This window comes from Schistocerca serialis, chromosome 8 (assembly GCF_023864345.2).
Source record: "Schistocerca serialis cubense isolate TAMUIC-IGC-003099 chromosome 8, iqSchSeri2.2, whole genome shotgun sequence".
NCBI classification, from domain to species: Eukaryota; Metazoa; Arthropoda; class Insecta; order Orthoptera; family Acrididae; genus Schistocerca; species Schistocerca serialis.
The window spans coordinates 415,569,077-415,586,127 of NC_064645.1; positions in this window are offsets into that span (position 1 = coordinate 415,569,077).

A 17,051-nucleotide genomic window follows, 5' to 3' on the forward strand; every position below is an offset into this window, starting at 1 on the left:
AGTACTGAAGGCAAATTAACACACAAAATTTATCAATCTCTGGATAACTACTCTTTTGTCTTACTTCTGAATAATTTAACTGTCATTATTTCTGTCTCAAATTAATTAAATAACATCGCTAACTCAATCCAACAAAAACTCTTTTGTTCTTTACCAAAATTTGCAAAAGCACACAGAACTATAGATTCCTTTATGGCATAATTAATCTGCTGATAATTTTCATTAACACAAACATTAAACTTTCAGTTTAGGATACTCGGATTGCACAATACGAGGTAAGGATCCTGTCTAGGTCAGTGATCAGGATAAGTCATGGCTAAAGCAATTCTGGTGAAAGTCACGTTATTGTTGAACCATTAGAAACAGTTTCGACACTGGTCCACACAGATACACTTCTAAGGATGAAATAAATGTTTGACCTGTGCAGTCGGTGCGGCGGTTGGCGGGCAGCGAGATAGCGGGCAGCACGGCACACATGCAAGCACGGCTAAGGCTCACACAACATCGGCACTTTCCATCTTCTTAGCGTCGTAATCTTTCCAATTTTGTGCCTCAGAATATAGCCATGCCAAGTAGTCGTCGGAATCGGTTCATCCGAGGCTCAATGGAATCCTCTTTTCCTGGGTAGCCTCCTCGGTACAGTACGTGTACTTCCGACTGTTGCTCGCCTCCGACTGTGTTACTGTGCCCGTTGTGCCGAACCGCGCCCAGTGTGCGTTTTCCCGCCTCGCCTGCCTCCACCTTTTTCCGCTCCCCTACAGGTAGGGTATTCACCACAGGTTTTCTATTACACATATCCTAATGCATTACCTACGTATGGACCAAGTGTATAAATTACAATTTTCACATCTTACAATAGTTTTAACATTAAATACACTTTCCTTTGATTACCACATTATTTGAAATCTAACATAAATAATATTCGTTTCAAAAGTTACTCACAGTTTCTTTAACATGACACGAAAAGAATCGAAAAAGAAATTCAACACATTGCTATTATTAATTTATCTAAATTCATAAAGAAAAAAATTCTTATACGTATAATTCTCGTTACAAGTTCAGTGATACAGTTGTTCTCATCAGAATCGACGGTAAACCAACACCGACAACGACGTCACAAGCTGAAGATGAAGAGATAGAGTACATGGGGATATCGAATGGCTAATTAAGTACGTAAACCGAGATGAAAATGTAACAGTCATCAGAGATTAGGCTGCAGTGTAAGGGGAAGGAGTAGAAGTAAGGACTACGGCAGAATATGGACCTGGTGCTAGGAAGGAGAGAGGAGGAGGACTAACTGAATTTTGCAATTAATTTCAGCTAGTAATACGGAATACTCTGTTCAAGAATCACAAAACGAAGAGGTATACTTGGAAGATGCCTGGAGGTAAGGGAAGATTTCAGTTAGCTTTCATCATAGTCAGTCAGAGATTCCGAAATCAGATACTGGATTGTAAGCTGTTCCCAGTAGCAAATACGGACTCAGATCACAATTTGATAGTGATGAAAGTAGACTGAAGTTTAAGAGACTACTCAGGAAAAATCAAAAGGCAAATAAATGGGATACGAAAGTACTAAGGAATGATGAGAGACGCTTGACCGTCTCTCAGGCTATAGATACGGCGATAAGGAATAGCTCAGTAGGCAGTGCTGTTGAACAGGAATGGACGTCTCTAAAAAGGCCAACAACAGAAGTTGCAAAGAAAAACATAGGTCATGGAAGGTAACTGCAAAGAAAAAAATAGGTAACAGAAGAAATATATCACTTCAGAGAAGAAAGAATGAAGCACAAAAATTACCATGGATTCAGGAATACAGAAATACGAGTCAAAATAAATAAATAGTAAGTGCAGGGAAACTAAGAAGAAACGGCTGCATGAAAAATGTGAAGACATCGAAAAAGAAATGATAGACAGGAGGATTGAGTCAGCGTACATAACAGTCAAAACAACCTTCGGTGAAATTTTAAAAAATGGTTCAAATGGCTCTGAGCAGTATGGGACTTAACATCTGAGGTCATCAGTCCCGTAGAACTAACTAACCTAAGAACATCACACACATCCCTGCCCGAGGCAGGATTCGAACCTGCGACCGTAGAAGTTGCGCGGTTCCGGACTGAAGCGCCTAGAACCGCTCGGCCACCGCGGCCGGCTGGTGAAATTAAAAGCAAGGGTGATAACATTAAGAGTGCAATCGGAATTCCATTACTAAACGCAAACAAGAGAGAACGGATGGGTGGAAAGGGTACGCTGAAGGCCTCTCGAAGGAGGAAGACCTGTCTGATGGCGTGATAGAGGAAGAAACAGGAGTCAATCTGAAAGAGATAGGGGATCTATAATTACTACCAGTATTTAAAGGAACTTTGAAGATCGAACAAAGCACAAGGAAAAACGTAACAGTCAAACAGAATTTCTAAAATCATTGGGGGTAGTGGCAACATGACGACTATTCAAGTTGGTGTGTAGAATGTGTGAAACTGGCACTATACTTTCTGACTTTCGGAGAAACGTCATCCACACAATTCCGAAAATTGCAAAAGCAGAAAAGTACAACAATTATCGCACAACCAGGTAAACAAGTCATGCACCCAAGTTGCTTACACGAAAAACATACAGAAGAATGGAAAAGAAAAATGAGGAGCCTGATTTTTCTTTGGTATGCTTCTCTGGTGCTTTTACCTTTCTTAAAGCCATTTATGACTTAAGAAAGGTAAAACATCAGAGAAGCAGACCAAAGAAAGATCAGGATCCTCAATTTTCATTTCCTTTCTTCTGTATGTTATTCCTGTAAGCAACTTCAATGTATGACTTGTTAGCTGGTTGTGCGATACATGTCGCACTTGTCGTCTTTTGCACTGTTCGGAATTGTGTGGATGACGTTTCTCTGAAAGTCAAAAAGTATATTGCCAGTCTCATACATCCCACACACCAACTTGAATAATCGTCATGTTGCCACTTCCTCCAATGATTTTAGAAATTCTGGTGGAATGTTGCCTGTTCCTTCTGCTTTGTACGATCTTAAATCTTCCAAAGATCCTATTTTTGAATTCAGATTTTTCTTTGGTCTGCCTCTCCAATGCTTAAGTCATAGATGACGATCAGTTTGGCTTTAAGAAAGATATAAGCACCAGAGAAGCAGACAAAGAAAAATCAGGATCCAATCATAGGATCTGTCGACCTGGAAAAAGCGTTCGACAATGTCAAATGGTTCAAGATGTCAGAAATTCTGAAAATTAGGTGTAAGCTACAAGGAAAGAGGGTAATATTCAATATGTACGAGAACGAAGAGTGAAGAAGAAGAGTGGAAGACAAAGAACGTGTAAGTAGGCTGTTTAGGTTTTCTTATTAGTAACACCACGTAGCACTTTGTATGAAAATCGCTGGCTGTGCTGTGTGCAGTCTGTGGCTGGTTAGCATTGTTGTAATATTCGCCATTGTAGTGTTGGGCAGTTGGCTGTTAACAGCGCATAGCGTTGCACAGTTTGAGGTGAGCCGCCAGCAGTGGTGGATGTGGGGACGTGAGATGGCGGATTTTTGAGAATGGATAATCTGGAGGTGTGTCCATCAGAAACAGTACATTTGTAAGAATGGATGTCATGAACTGCTATATATATTATGACTATTAAGGTAAATACATTGTTTGTTCTCTATTAAAATCTTTCATTTGCTAACTATGCCTATCAGTAGTTAGTGCTTTCTGTAGTTTGAATCTTTTATTTAGCTGGCAGTAGTGGCGCTCGCTGTATTGCAGTAGTTCGAGTAACGAAGATTTTTGTGAGGTAAGTGATTTGTGAAAGGTATAGGTTAATGTTAGTCAGGGCCATTCTTTTGTAGAGATTATTGAAAGTCAGACTGCGTTGCGCTAAAAAAATATTGTGTCAGTTTAAGCACAGTCATGCATAATTTTTCTAAGGGGACGTTTCATATGGCGACCCTTTCTGAATTCTTCTGGAAAGTAAAACATGTTTTAGTAGTAACTTTTGTGGTATAGCTACAATGAGACAGCCTTTTCCCTAGCACAACAATACGTTACATTATAGTATTTTCTTGATCACGGTAAGGTAAGTAATAACTACGACATCTATACGCAAAGCATTTCACTTTTGTTTATGATGAGGTGAGTACATTGACTTCTGCAGAACTTAGCTTTCGGAGGACGATAACTACGACACTTCCACAGAGATTATCTTACACCAAGACGCACATTTAGCGCTACAGGACACGCATTTGAGTGATTAATTTTGTACTTGAACCATTTATTTTTCAAGATTTTTGAATTGCAAAGAAAGTTTTCCATGATACATTTCATTCCATTGCTGTAATCTGTAACACCTGAGGCTATAATTACATTAATCCTCAAGGGGGTACACGCTTACTTTGTGTACCATGTGTCTGGCAAGCACAAGGAGCCTTAGCTAATATTATATTTGCTTATACAATTTTACACATCGGTACCATATTTCTCCAACACAGAATTATACAGCTATCTGATTATTTAACAGAGAAACAAAATTTTTTTTACTGTGTCAGTGACACATGTTTACCCAGTTACACAGTTGGATAAGTTCACACTTATGAAATTGTATTTTGTCTGTACTCTATGAACTGTTCATATTTTTTCGGAACCATTGTGATACTATGAGAGCTTTGAATGATGTATTTCGTAAGGGATCATGATTTTTGAAGTATGTTTGAGGTAGATGACTTTATTGAAGGCCTTGAAATTATTGAAAGAAGCTGCGACGATTTTGAGATGTGATTGATCTGTTATGATGTTATTATGACAATGATGTGTATTATATTGTTGAGGTATATTTATGATCAATAAGCTGATGCTATATGAGGAATTTGATTATGCTACGTATCTGTTATGATGAAATATTGAAGAAGTGTCAACGAATATGTATATGTGTAATAAGGTAAGGAATAATGAGTAGTGGTTAGGAACTCTGATTTGTAAAAAAGGATGTTGGAAACCGAGAATGGTACTTTAAGAGTTATGAAATGTGTGTAAATGCATGAATGTATCACAATGCTGACGAAATTTTTTTGGACACTGTTATATTTATAGGATTTTGTTTCTACAGATTTGTAACGCAAATATTTCGACCTGTGAAATATTATTTGTATCAAACTGTCACTGTAGCAGAAACTGATGTCGTAAATATTTCGGTAAGGAAGGTAGGTCACTTTAAGCACCCAGCTGCACGACATTCGCCTGGAAAAAAGCCATTAGTGTGTGCCTTTCAGAGGCACAGGTGGAGAAAAAAAGAGGCTATTATCCTCGCTATTGGCATTTCTTTGTAGAAAGCATCACAAATACCACACGCCCAAACTTGAAAACATATGATTACACTGTCGAGCTCTTAATTTATGATATTTACTAAATTGCCTAATGTAATGATGAGAAACATTTTTACATATATTGTCTTTCTAGTTAAGAGATTTTTTACTGCCTTTGAAAATGCCAAACGGCTAGTGAATGACGTTTCACGTCTTGCTTTGCCTATTTTGTTTAATATCTAGTTTCTAGCTGCACTGCAGAATTGGTTAAAATAAAATTTTATAGACGTACTAATATAAATATTTTTTGTCTACAGATCCAGTAAATAATAATTTTGTGATACACTTCCAAAAAAATGAGGGAGCACAAAAAGACATTTCCCTTCACAGGAACTGCTTACATAATTTTCTTTTCAACTACTTGGTAATTTATTTCATACAATAAGTTTTTGTGGTGCACCACTTTAATTACATAGACATTAAGATGTGAATATACATTTCCCTTACCTGCGTTGTTGTCTTTAGTGTACTATTTTTTCTGCTTGTGGGTTTGTCATGTTTAGATATAAGTTATTACATTTACTGCTGCTTGCTTTGCCAATTTCCATTTTTTTGTTATTGCTGTTTGTGTTGTTTTGTGCTGCTGCATTGCCTTGCCCCTTAGTTTAGCATCTGAGCTCAGTAGATTTAAGTTAGCTTAAGATGGGGTAGGCTATATGAGAGAACGAGTTGTGATGAATTGGAAGAAATGCATTGAGAAGCTATAAGAAAATGGTTTGGCCAAAAAAGGATTTTGAAAGAGGATATGAACAAAAATTAGGGTTTAGGGACAACAGGTTTAGGTAGGATTTTCTTGGAAATAAATGATGAGGTAAGATAATGGATAATAAATAATGAGGTAAGAAATATGTGAACATATAAATACAGAAAGCATGCTTGGATTGGATTTTTTTGGTGGAAACAAATGTTGAAATAAGACGAAAGATCTATGGAATGAAGTTTTGGGTTGGACTGCAGTACCAAATGTTACACTGAAAACAAACCCTGTCCTTTCCTCCTGTGTTATTTTGCTATGTGTTTGCATACGCTTGTGTATTTGTGTTTTTCCTGTCTTTATGTGTTTAGCTAATAAAATTTATATTGTTGAATTTTTCTAATACTCAGCTACATTCACTATGGTGAGGAATAATGTTGTCCTCAAATATGATTTGCATTAATAATATGTTATTTTCTTTGTAAAGGTGTTTATAGACATTATTAATTCTGTTCTGTTTCAATGCTCATGTGTGAAATTAATGTTCCAAAAACTGTTCTCATTATTTTATATATTTACTTATGTCATAATTCCTGTAACACTGATGTATATGTCTATCTCTATTGTTTTGTAAAGCCTGTATTACTACAAATGTTATCTGTATTACTATGTTTTAATGCTGTTTTCTGTATCTTTGTAATTGTATTCTCATGTTATAAAATTGTAATGGACACCAGTTCATCAAATTAAGTTGAAAACTAGGTGGACTGATACTGTAAGGAATGAGGAGATTCTCTCTACGGAGAGGAATATATGGAAAACACTGACAAGAAGAAGGAACAGACTGGTAGGACGTCTGTAAAGACATCACGGAAAAACTTCCATTGTACTAGAGGGAGCAATAGAGAGTAAAATTTGTAGAAGAAGACAGAGATTGAGATGCATCCAGGAAATAATTGAGGACGTAGGTTGCAATTGCTACTCTGAGATGAAGAGATTGGCACAGGAGAGGGATTCGTCGCGGGGCGTGTCAAACAACCCGGAAGACTGATGACTCTAAAAAAGGGGTCAGACTTGTCAGATGGGGACTTTGCACAGGACTAACAAAACGTGAATACGGAGGAGAATAGACAGAGGATCGCCTATGCCACTGACCATGCTGCCCTGAGTTATGCAGGAATGAAGAGCTGATTAAGGCTGAAAGTGGCGCAGTTGCCCAATTCTGGACGTATTATGCAAACTATGTAAATTGTAAATCATGAGAATTGTTGTTTTAGGAGTATCGCACAGTTATGTGCTGTAGAGTTTTGCACGTCATCTGACTCATGTAAATAAATAGGTGCCTAGGTAATTTTTATTCAGTATCTTAATATCTTCAATAAAATTGACTTTAGGGTTTAAAGAGTTAAATGAAACGCCATTTCTATGTTTACTACAAATGTCACAACTCAGATGTCACTGTTTGTGCTACAGAAAAGAGGAATAGCCGACACTTTAAGTTTTTTACTGCACTCCCTCGTACTACAGAGTCTGTTTCAATCAGTTATGGTGCATTGGCGTTGTCAAACGGCTTCCTAGTCGCCATAAAGAAAAGATCTCAAAAAATACAGGAAATTTTAGGCTATCATTTACAGCAAAATTGTGATTTATCGCCCACTGACATATTGGTAGGAGCCAAAGTCTTCCGGTTTTCTGATCCGTTAAGTTTAATCTCCGTTCATCCTTAGGGAAACTAAAATAGTAGTCACATACACTCACATTCTCCATGGCATAGGTGCAAGGACTATAATTTCTTATAGTAGTTAATACAAGCAGTATGTTTTGGAGAGCCATATAGTCCAGAGGTAATTTATATAAACCTTACCTGCAAGTGAAAATTACTCGAAATTTTTACATATTTAACGGAGTGACTGACAGCACAGTATGACATTGCCGAATGTAGTTTTTTTTAGTATAATACAGTCACATAAATTGTCCCTACGATATTAACTCTTTATTCTACTATCTTTCAATATTCTTCAATGCTTATATCACTTATCACTAGTTTGATAAACGTAACTAGACCTTTGTGGTACTTACTACTGACAGCAGTTCTTCATCCTTTGGTGTATTTAACAATTATTCACCAGAGCCGTTACTAACAGATAAATGTCGAAAAAGAGGGCAGATAAGTAGAACATCAAAGTTTCGGTCTTAGCATAAAATGCTGAGAGACATCATGCAAAGCTCACTCCATGCATGTTACAAGTTTATTGTGAATCCCATATTGAATACAAGTAATAGTCTCTTCCCCATTAAAAATAATAAGTATGTAACATAAAACCATCAGCGGCATTTGAAACATACTTCACTTAACAATTCTAATGAGAGAATTTTGATTAATTCCTACATGTGATATTTCACGAGGTAAATCCTACATCCCATACGCAAAGCAAGTACTGCACGAGTGGAAAATATGCAAACACTAGGCTTGTCTTGCTGTTCCCAATCATGTGGTACATTTGCTACTGACATCCGCGCACTGTCCATCAATTGCAAATACAGATTAAGTGTTCCTGTGAATCCCGTACCGTATTCACAAATTGTGCTGAATAATGAGCCAGTACCAACGCACAGAGTGCAGCGACACCAAAGTGCGTCGATTGACTATTATCTGCCTAAACTGACCTCTGCGAGGTCCTCATCGCACTGGCATTAACTCCCAATTCAGATGAAACGGAAGCTGCAAATAAATGAGCAGCAAACAGTCATACTACGACAATTTTTCTGCAGTTTCTGCCAGCGAACACGTTCATGTGGTAATCACGAACAGAGCGTACGCCACAACAGCAGGGTGACTCGCACCCAACGACAGGGTTAACAGCCAATCAGGGGACTCAGTTCTTCCCAAATGGATTCCTTTGATGTTCACTTGCTATTAACTGGCGTATTATTCTCACACGCTGATGTATCTCTCACAGCTCCGCTAACGATGTATGTCAGTCTTCTGTGATATACGATAAAACTGTCAATTGGGAGGATGCCGTAATTAAAATAATAATTCTGTTTTCTTTTATTTAACCGTAAGAAAGTCACACAGAATTAGACAAACGGCGGCTAGTTTGGCCACTTAAGCCAAAATTGGTATTGAATGTTTTCAAATAAGTTGTCGCCGCATAAAACCTTTACATGAACTCTTGTTTGGGAGTAAATGGTGAAAAAAAGATTTCTAGCCAAAACGACATACAGCAAAAAAAGATTTTCTACGACTTACAACTCAAGATGTTAAGCAAAGAGTCCGGTAGTATGGGTCATATATGGAAACATATGTTCTATATAAAAAGTGACGAATTTGTTTATTTATTAAAATTAAAAGATAATAAAAATAGTTGACTGAACAACCTTTGAGTCTGTACAATGGAACTTGACACAACGCATTAAACTTGAGGACAGATTTTCTGTAAGACAGTTTGTAACACACCCGGGAGTATAAATGGCGCGGGGGTACCTTAAACTGGTTGTCATTTCTGCTTTTCTTCACCGTGCGCCCTGTCCACACAACGTACCTAATAATCCCGCGGCGGTCGTACTGTTCTGCTCCACACTGCTACTGGCTTGCCTGAAATTATCTATCCAAATATGCAAGCGGATTTAGGTGAGCCACTCAACGTTAAAACGCAACACTGTTCTACGTCTGGTATGAACAACTATATTCTGAGACGATAAAAGAAAATCGCAGGTTGCACTGTTTACATTCTAATTCATAAGTGTTCATACCAATTAATGGATGATTACCAGTCCACAATATCATTCAGACGAGCGTACGCGTAATCGACACGACGCGGGTGGTTGTTGATGATGCGGAAGCCGAATGGTCGCACGAGAGTTTTTACGCTCGTCACGCATACACAGATATTTGGTACCAGTCCTCCTTGAAACTAGTAACGATATGGCACTGTTCGTGAAGTTAGTTTTACAGTTTACGGTTCTCAATTGTACGAGCGTGGGCGTAACCGTCGCGGCACGGTTGATTGTTTATGATGCGGAACGCGATGACCGAACGCACGTTCTCACGTTCGCTACAAATCACTGGCACTTGATTGCACTCTTTTATGGTAACTAATTTAAATTGATTACATTAGTTCATTCTCGAAAACCGAACACGGCGCGGATGATTGATGCTGTGCGACGCGCAACGAGAGGATACACAAATACGTTATCGGTGGCACTGCTCATTTTTAATTACATCTTGACGCACTTTCGTCTGAATCACTTCCGTATTTCACCACTTTACGGTAATAGCACCTGTATCAACATTTCAACTTCCATACTAACAATGCTTCTTACATGCAGAGCTACCCACAACACAACATAACAGTTCCCTGTCCCGTGCTCGACTCTGCAGACGCGGTTGTCCGCATTGATACTCCGCAACCAATCCAGCGATATGACAGTACGCTTACAAGTTCCGGGTGTTTCTTCACTAAGTTTGGACAGAAATCTTTACCTGCGAATTCTCCTTCTCTGCCAAATCAAGGAGACAGTATTAAATATTCCGCCTAATAATAAGCCAACACTTGAAACTCAATCTTAGCTGGTAGCATTAGCCAGAAACTAAATCTCCTCACGTGTGCTACAAGCATTTCTTCGTAATCTTCTTCAAATGTCCGTTTCAAACACTTTATTTGAGTTTTCACAGGTGTCTGCCTGTCCCATATACACTGATCAGTCAGACAATTATGACCACCAACCTAATAGACGGAATTTTCACCTTCGGCACAGATATAGAGGCGAAGCGTTGTGGCAGGGAAGCCACGAGGCCTTGGTATGTCGCTGGAGGAAGTTGGCACCACATCTGCACGTACAAGTCATATAATTCACGAAAATCCCTGGCAGGGGGCGATGAACTCAGACGATAACTTCAATCACGTCGCAGGTGTGTTCGATCGGGTTCAGATCTGGCGATCTGTGGGGCCAGCATATCAACAGGAGCTCGCCACAGTCTTCTTGGCACCACTCCTTCACACTTTTGGCCTTGTGACATGGCGCGTTGTCTTGTTGGAAAATGCCACTGAAGTTGGGAAGGGGTGTAAATGGCCAGCAACTAGTGTACGATACTCCTTGGGCTTCATGGTGCCTTGCACGAGCTCCACTGGACCCATGGATGCTCAAGTGAATGCTCCCCAGAGCATAACGGATCCGCCGCCAGCTTGTCTCCGTCCCGCAGTACAGGTGTCGAGGAACTGTTCCCCTGGAGGATTCGCGCCATCCCATCGCCATGATGAAGTAGGTATCGATATTCATCAGACCATGCAACGCTCTGTCTCTGTAGCGACATCCACTGCCGAGGGTTACGTGCCCCTTTCAGTCGTAGTTGCCGTTGTCGTGGTGTTAACATTGGCACAGACATGATTTGTCGGGTGCAGAGGCCCGTTATTAGGAGTGCTCGGTGCACTGTGTGTTCAGACACACTTGTACTGTGCGCAGCATTAACGTCTGACGTTAGTTCTTTCACAGTTCGCCGCCTGTCCTGTTTTACCAGTCTGCCCAGCCTACGATGTTCGACATCTGTAACGAGAGGTGGCAGCCCAAACCCGTGACATCTGAACGTGGTTTCACCTTAGATTCGCCAGGTATTGAAGACACTCACCACAGCACTCCTCGAACACCCGAGAAGTCGTGTAGTTTCCGAAATGCTCGTTCCGAGTAGTCTCCAGGTCGTCACAATCTAGCCTCGGTCGGACACAAATAGATCACCTGCCTTCCCCAGTCCACACACGGACAGTACGCTCATTGATACTACATGCACCATGCATGTATCTGATTAGCAGTCTTTCCCCGCCAGGTGATGCTGCCATCGCCTGGACAGGTTTATATCGATAGCAGGTCGGTGGTCATAATTTTGTGGCTTATCAGCGTAATTGATTTTAATCTCCTGGCTAGTGTAGTTGTGGGAACATAAAAGCGAGCAGCAGCAGCAGTTTCGGCCAGTTCGCATTCTAAATGACTTGAAATTGCTGGTACGTTACAACCTCAGACCACGCCCCTCGAACCTCACTGGCATGGTTTATCTTCAGTCTTAGCATCGCGCTGTAAACACATAACAAAATATTACTCTATGGACCATAGCACCCGACTTTGCTACTGCTCAGACTACCTGACTGACATTGCGCATTCGTACATGGCGCAAACCGAAACAAGCTTGAGTGATGGGAATGTCTTTATAACAATACCGACCACTTACATATTAATATTAACTACAAATAGCGGTCTGGGGAGGGCAACCACAGCTCAGAGACATTGTGAATAACAATAAAAATCACTCAACACACAATAACTATTCAAATTATTACAAAAATTATATCAATTAAACAATCCAGAATGCTGAGTAAGTTATGTTTTATCTTTTATTTTATACCTACAATAAGTTTTTTTTTTTGTCTGTAGTTCTCAGCCTTCGGTTGTTTATCTAGTCATGATTTCCTCCTTGCCGCTGATCATGCGTTTACTTTCTTTTTCTCTTCGCTTCCGTGGCCTTCCTCCTTCCATTCTATTGCTAGCATCCAGGAGCTGCGTACACCACATCGGCCTGTTAGCAATAGGGCATATGTACGCACATCATACAGCATTTTCTGTTTTACTTACATAGGTTTTATACGGCTGGTATCTACGGAATCCTGTAATTATCCTAAGAGGTGATGTCCGGTAAGCTATTTTTCATATTTCTTCCATTCTTGAAGTTTTGGTTCAATTCTGTACTATTAATTTTTGTGTTTTTTATCCCCATTAATATTAGCGTCTCATTGATTATTTGTTTTTCCGTGCTTTTTGCTGTGTTTGGTCTATTCGCAATGTGTACACTCTTGACAAATATCTTTTGTCTATACTCAATTTTATTATGACAACCCATCAATATGACTTCGAACGTGGAGAACTTCTCGAGTGCTAGGAATCTCCAGCTATCGATCTACATTATGAAAACATAACTTTTGTGAGTACCTCACATTTTATTTGTTGAATGCTCACACTATCTATGGTTCAGCATTTCTTCTATTTCGTAAATTTCACAAGTATTTTACATTCTTCGCAGAGAAGCGTGAATATGCGTCTCTACTGATGTGTAACCGTTAGTTGCGAATAAAGCACCTTCACGCAACTGTGCGACTTTAGGAAACACCTCACAATTTTTTACTTTCATAGCTACTGTAATTTTCGCCATAATTTAACTGGTTATTGAGTGTCGAGTTTTTAGCTGTTATTCATAATGTTAACTGGTGTGACGATATAATTTCTTACATTTAAAAGATCAAACCGATACTGTAAATTACATTATCTGTATGGACCGTAACTGTTCGTTTGCACGTTTTTGACATGGTTATTGCATTTTCGGAACTGCCAATTTGACTATCTGTTACGATTATTTGAAACTACAAAACAGAGAATAAAAAAGTGAATTTGAAAGTATGGCTAGTTTTTCGTTGTACTGATTAACAGAAGTTGCTGACCTATAATTATTTCAGCACGCTTGAAATTCTTGAAGTCATTCCTTGCCTGATGTATGGCTTTTACAATTGCGACCCAGTCTTCTGGAATACAGAACTACTGATTGTTTAAATTTCAAGTCTGACGTCGGATAACAAATGACAGAAGAAAACTTTTTCGTGTGATATACTTACAAATTAACAATTTTCTGATTTTCTCTTTACTTGTACTTTGAAATGTTACTTCATTCCAAATTTCATCATTGTAGATCAACGGAAAATGCCCTATAGGTTTTGATTTGTGAGTTTGCGAGTGTCAAAACATGTGACATAAATCGCCGTTCCTTTTGACTGCACTGACTTACAAGCTTCAGTTTTTTACACCACCAAGGAACCACAGATCTCAGTATGTGACAGAAATTTCTATTTATGCGTCAACCTATTCCTGAAAAAAATGGGTTTTTAACAGTCAGGCAGACAGACAGACTGACGGAGGACGGCCGGAACCACGAACGGACAACATAGTGGTCATATAAGGGTTCCTTTTTTACCGATTGAGACACGGAACCCTAAAAATCACGTATACAGTCAGCAGAGATGAAGTTCAAGAGAAATGCTAGAGGTCGTAATGAAATGAATTATGAAACAATAAAATCAGATTTATAGATATTGTCAGTTAATGACGAGACAGAAGAGGATAGAATTAAATGGAAGGATCATGTTGACAGAATGACAGAAAAGAGATTGCCTAAAAGGTAAAGAATTGTCGGCCGAGTGGAAACAGGAATTAGGTAGATTTCATAAGAAATGGATGGAGAGATGATAGTGTCCCCCATAACACATTCATAAAATATGTACTTCCCTAGGCTTATTTACAATTTTGTGAATGTTTTTTTGCTGGTTAAAATGTTCCTACCTCAAAGCTACCATCAATGGATTATACAATATTTAAACGAAAACTTCAGCTTACTTTTGCTTAGTATTTATGTCTCGCAGCAATTACACCACATGCATAGCTGGAGGCGAACTATCTATTTCTTGAGTTTTGTCCCGCAGTTACGCAGGGTCAGCCATCGTTAATCGGATTTGGCATGTTAATGTTTAAGGGGTGACCAGATGCCCTTCCTGCCACCACCCCATACCCCCCAGGACGGAATTAGTGTATTCTAACCGTCTCCGTCGAGTGTAATCCAGGGAATAGTGCGAATGTGTTCAGATGTCTGCAAGCCGTATAACTGAGGCAGAACATGGGGAACAGCCCGGTATTCACCTAGTGGGATGTGGAAAACCGCCTAAAAACCACATCCAGCCTGGCCGTCATATCGGGCCTCGTCGTTAATCCGCCGCACGGATTCGATCCATAGCCGGCGCGCGTACCCGATTCCAGGAAGCAGCGCGTTAGCGCTCTCGGCTACGCTGGGGTGTGCATAGCTAGAGGCGAACGTCGCATTGTTACTGTTGGGCCTCTGGCTGCCCCTGCCGCATACATCCCTTCCCAAATATCTGTGTTGCGGGTTGCCGGCCTCACAGGCAACATAGTGAGAACGCCAGTCCGACATCTGATCAACAGAGGTCGCCTACAGTATAGAAGCTACTTGGCCGCACCTCCCACAAGGCAGGTCACGATATCATCATCCACCCAAGGAAGCCAACCTGCGACTATCTCACTATTTCCGACAGTAGCATCAATCGCGCGATTCCACTTTAGTTGTCCACGCGTTAGTACAACCGGAGACAGAGGGCCACAGAGGCAGTCACGGAGTCGCGCCCTTCGGTTCTTCAGTCACAATGGATTTACTTGAACATGCCGTTGTAGTGACGGTTATGTTATTATAACAAGCAAACTCTTTCGCTATTTGGACTTAACCTCCGGCAGTGTATTTGTGTTCAGATTTCTCGTCAAGACATTGGTGACTTATAATAAAACAGAGTTTTGGACTTGGCCTAATTTAATATGTAGTCGTTTCAGAATAATAAATTGGCACAGTCGTTCAGAGTGACGTACATCACCAGCAGTGAGAGAGCACAACTACAGTTACGTACAATACTGTCAAAATAATTTTACTTTAAAAAAAAATAAAATCACGTTGATGGTCCACGGGTGTTTTGCCAAATTAATCGCATTGTTTTCTGTTGATATTCGTGGTTCATTTCAGAGCATCCATTCGACCAGTGCAGCGCCAGAGATCAAAACTGTATATGATGCAAGTTAAGATTCAGGCAATAGTTACACCCAACTGAGACTGAGAGACAACGGATATCGATACAGATTTCTAATAGTGCTATGATTGTAAGTGGCAGTAGGACAGGATGGGAATATTTATTTATAACATAATATAGGATAATGTATTTGTTATCTGTTAATAAGCTCTCACATTGACTTAAGTGCTCGTAAATGAGATGAAGACAGAGCTCTGATATATAATACTTTGTGTGCTTATACATTTTGTGATGTATGATGTCGACAGATGAAAGGACTTTACGATATAAAGCTTATAAGTTGTATCCTTGGTGTGAACTGTCTTTGCTACGTGCACAGTTAGTATCTGTAGTAAATGTATTTTCGCGCCAACAGACTTACCTCCACATGTTGTCAGTGCACCTGAGCTTTTATTTGTGATAGATTATCAGAACGATGGTAACATTGACAATACAGCACATATTTATCAACATTTTACCACGTAATAAGTTTCGTACTCATCAGACGTTGTGGGATTCTCGCAGTCAAAAGGCTGCATTTTGACGACGTCTTATATATGTGACAGAATATTAGTCATACAGTTTTCACTAATTTTTATAATTATGCTACTATTTTAGTGAAATGTTTGTTTAATTACGTATATACACCCTGTGTTCTATTTAGTATTTTTGTGTTTAGGTAACTTGCAGAGTTACTTGAAAATGGCACTAAGGCTGCAATTGCAATCGTAATAATAAGTATTTCATACAGTCAACGGCGAATCTGATGTCTTTTAAGAAACTTTCGTTTTGCATCAAGCGAGATGACGTATAATATTCTACGACGACCAGACTGAATAAGAAAAGCTATGGATAACTTGAATAGAGATGTGGAACCGTGTGGATGATAACATAATGTGATTTAACTTTTGATACCGAAGGGACATCTCCTATGAACCTAAAATGTAATAAATACAGAGCCTAGCACGAACTATTCTAATTTCAAAAGACCTTTCTCATCATTTTTTAAAATTGTTACTAGCTTAGTTATGTGTAGCAGTGAGAGAAGGAGTCTGATAAGACACGAGTCACTAAGGCACATAGTTTGGATCCTCACTACCGTGATACGCGGTCCTTGGCGGTAAAGCTCGCTACCAATAGGACCTAAAACTAAAGAATACGGTATTCGACAATTAACATTAACACAAGACCATCACGGGGGTTTACAAGACTTGAAGGGACACCCATCACAGATCGCACTCCGACAGAGTGGAAACTTAGCAAGGTGCAAGAAGTAAGGGGACACCTATTTTGATTTAGGAGCCGACAATCCGTATTTATCGAAAAATGGCGGCCAGACATTCGAGGCTGTTTCAT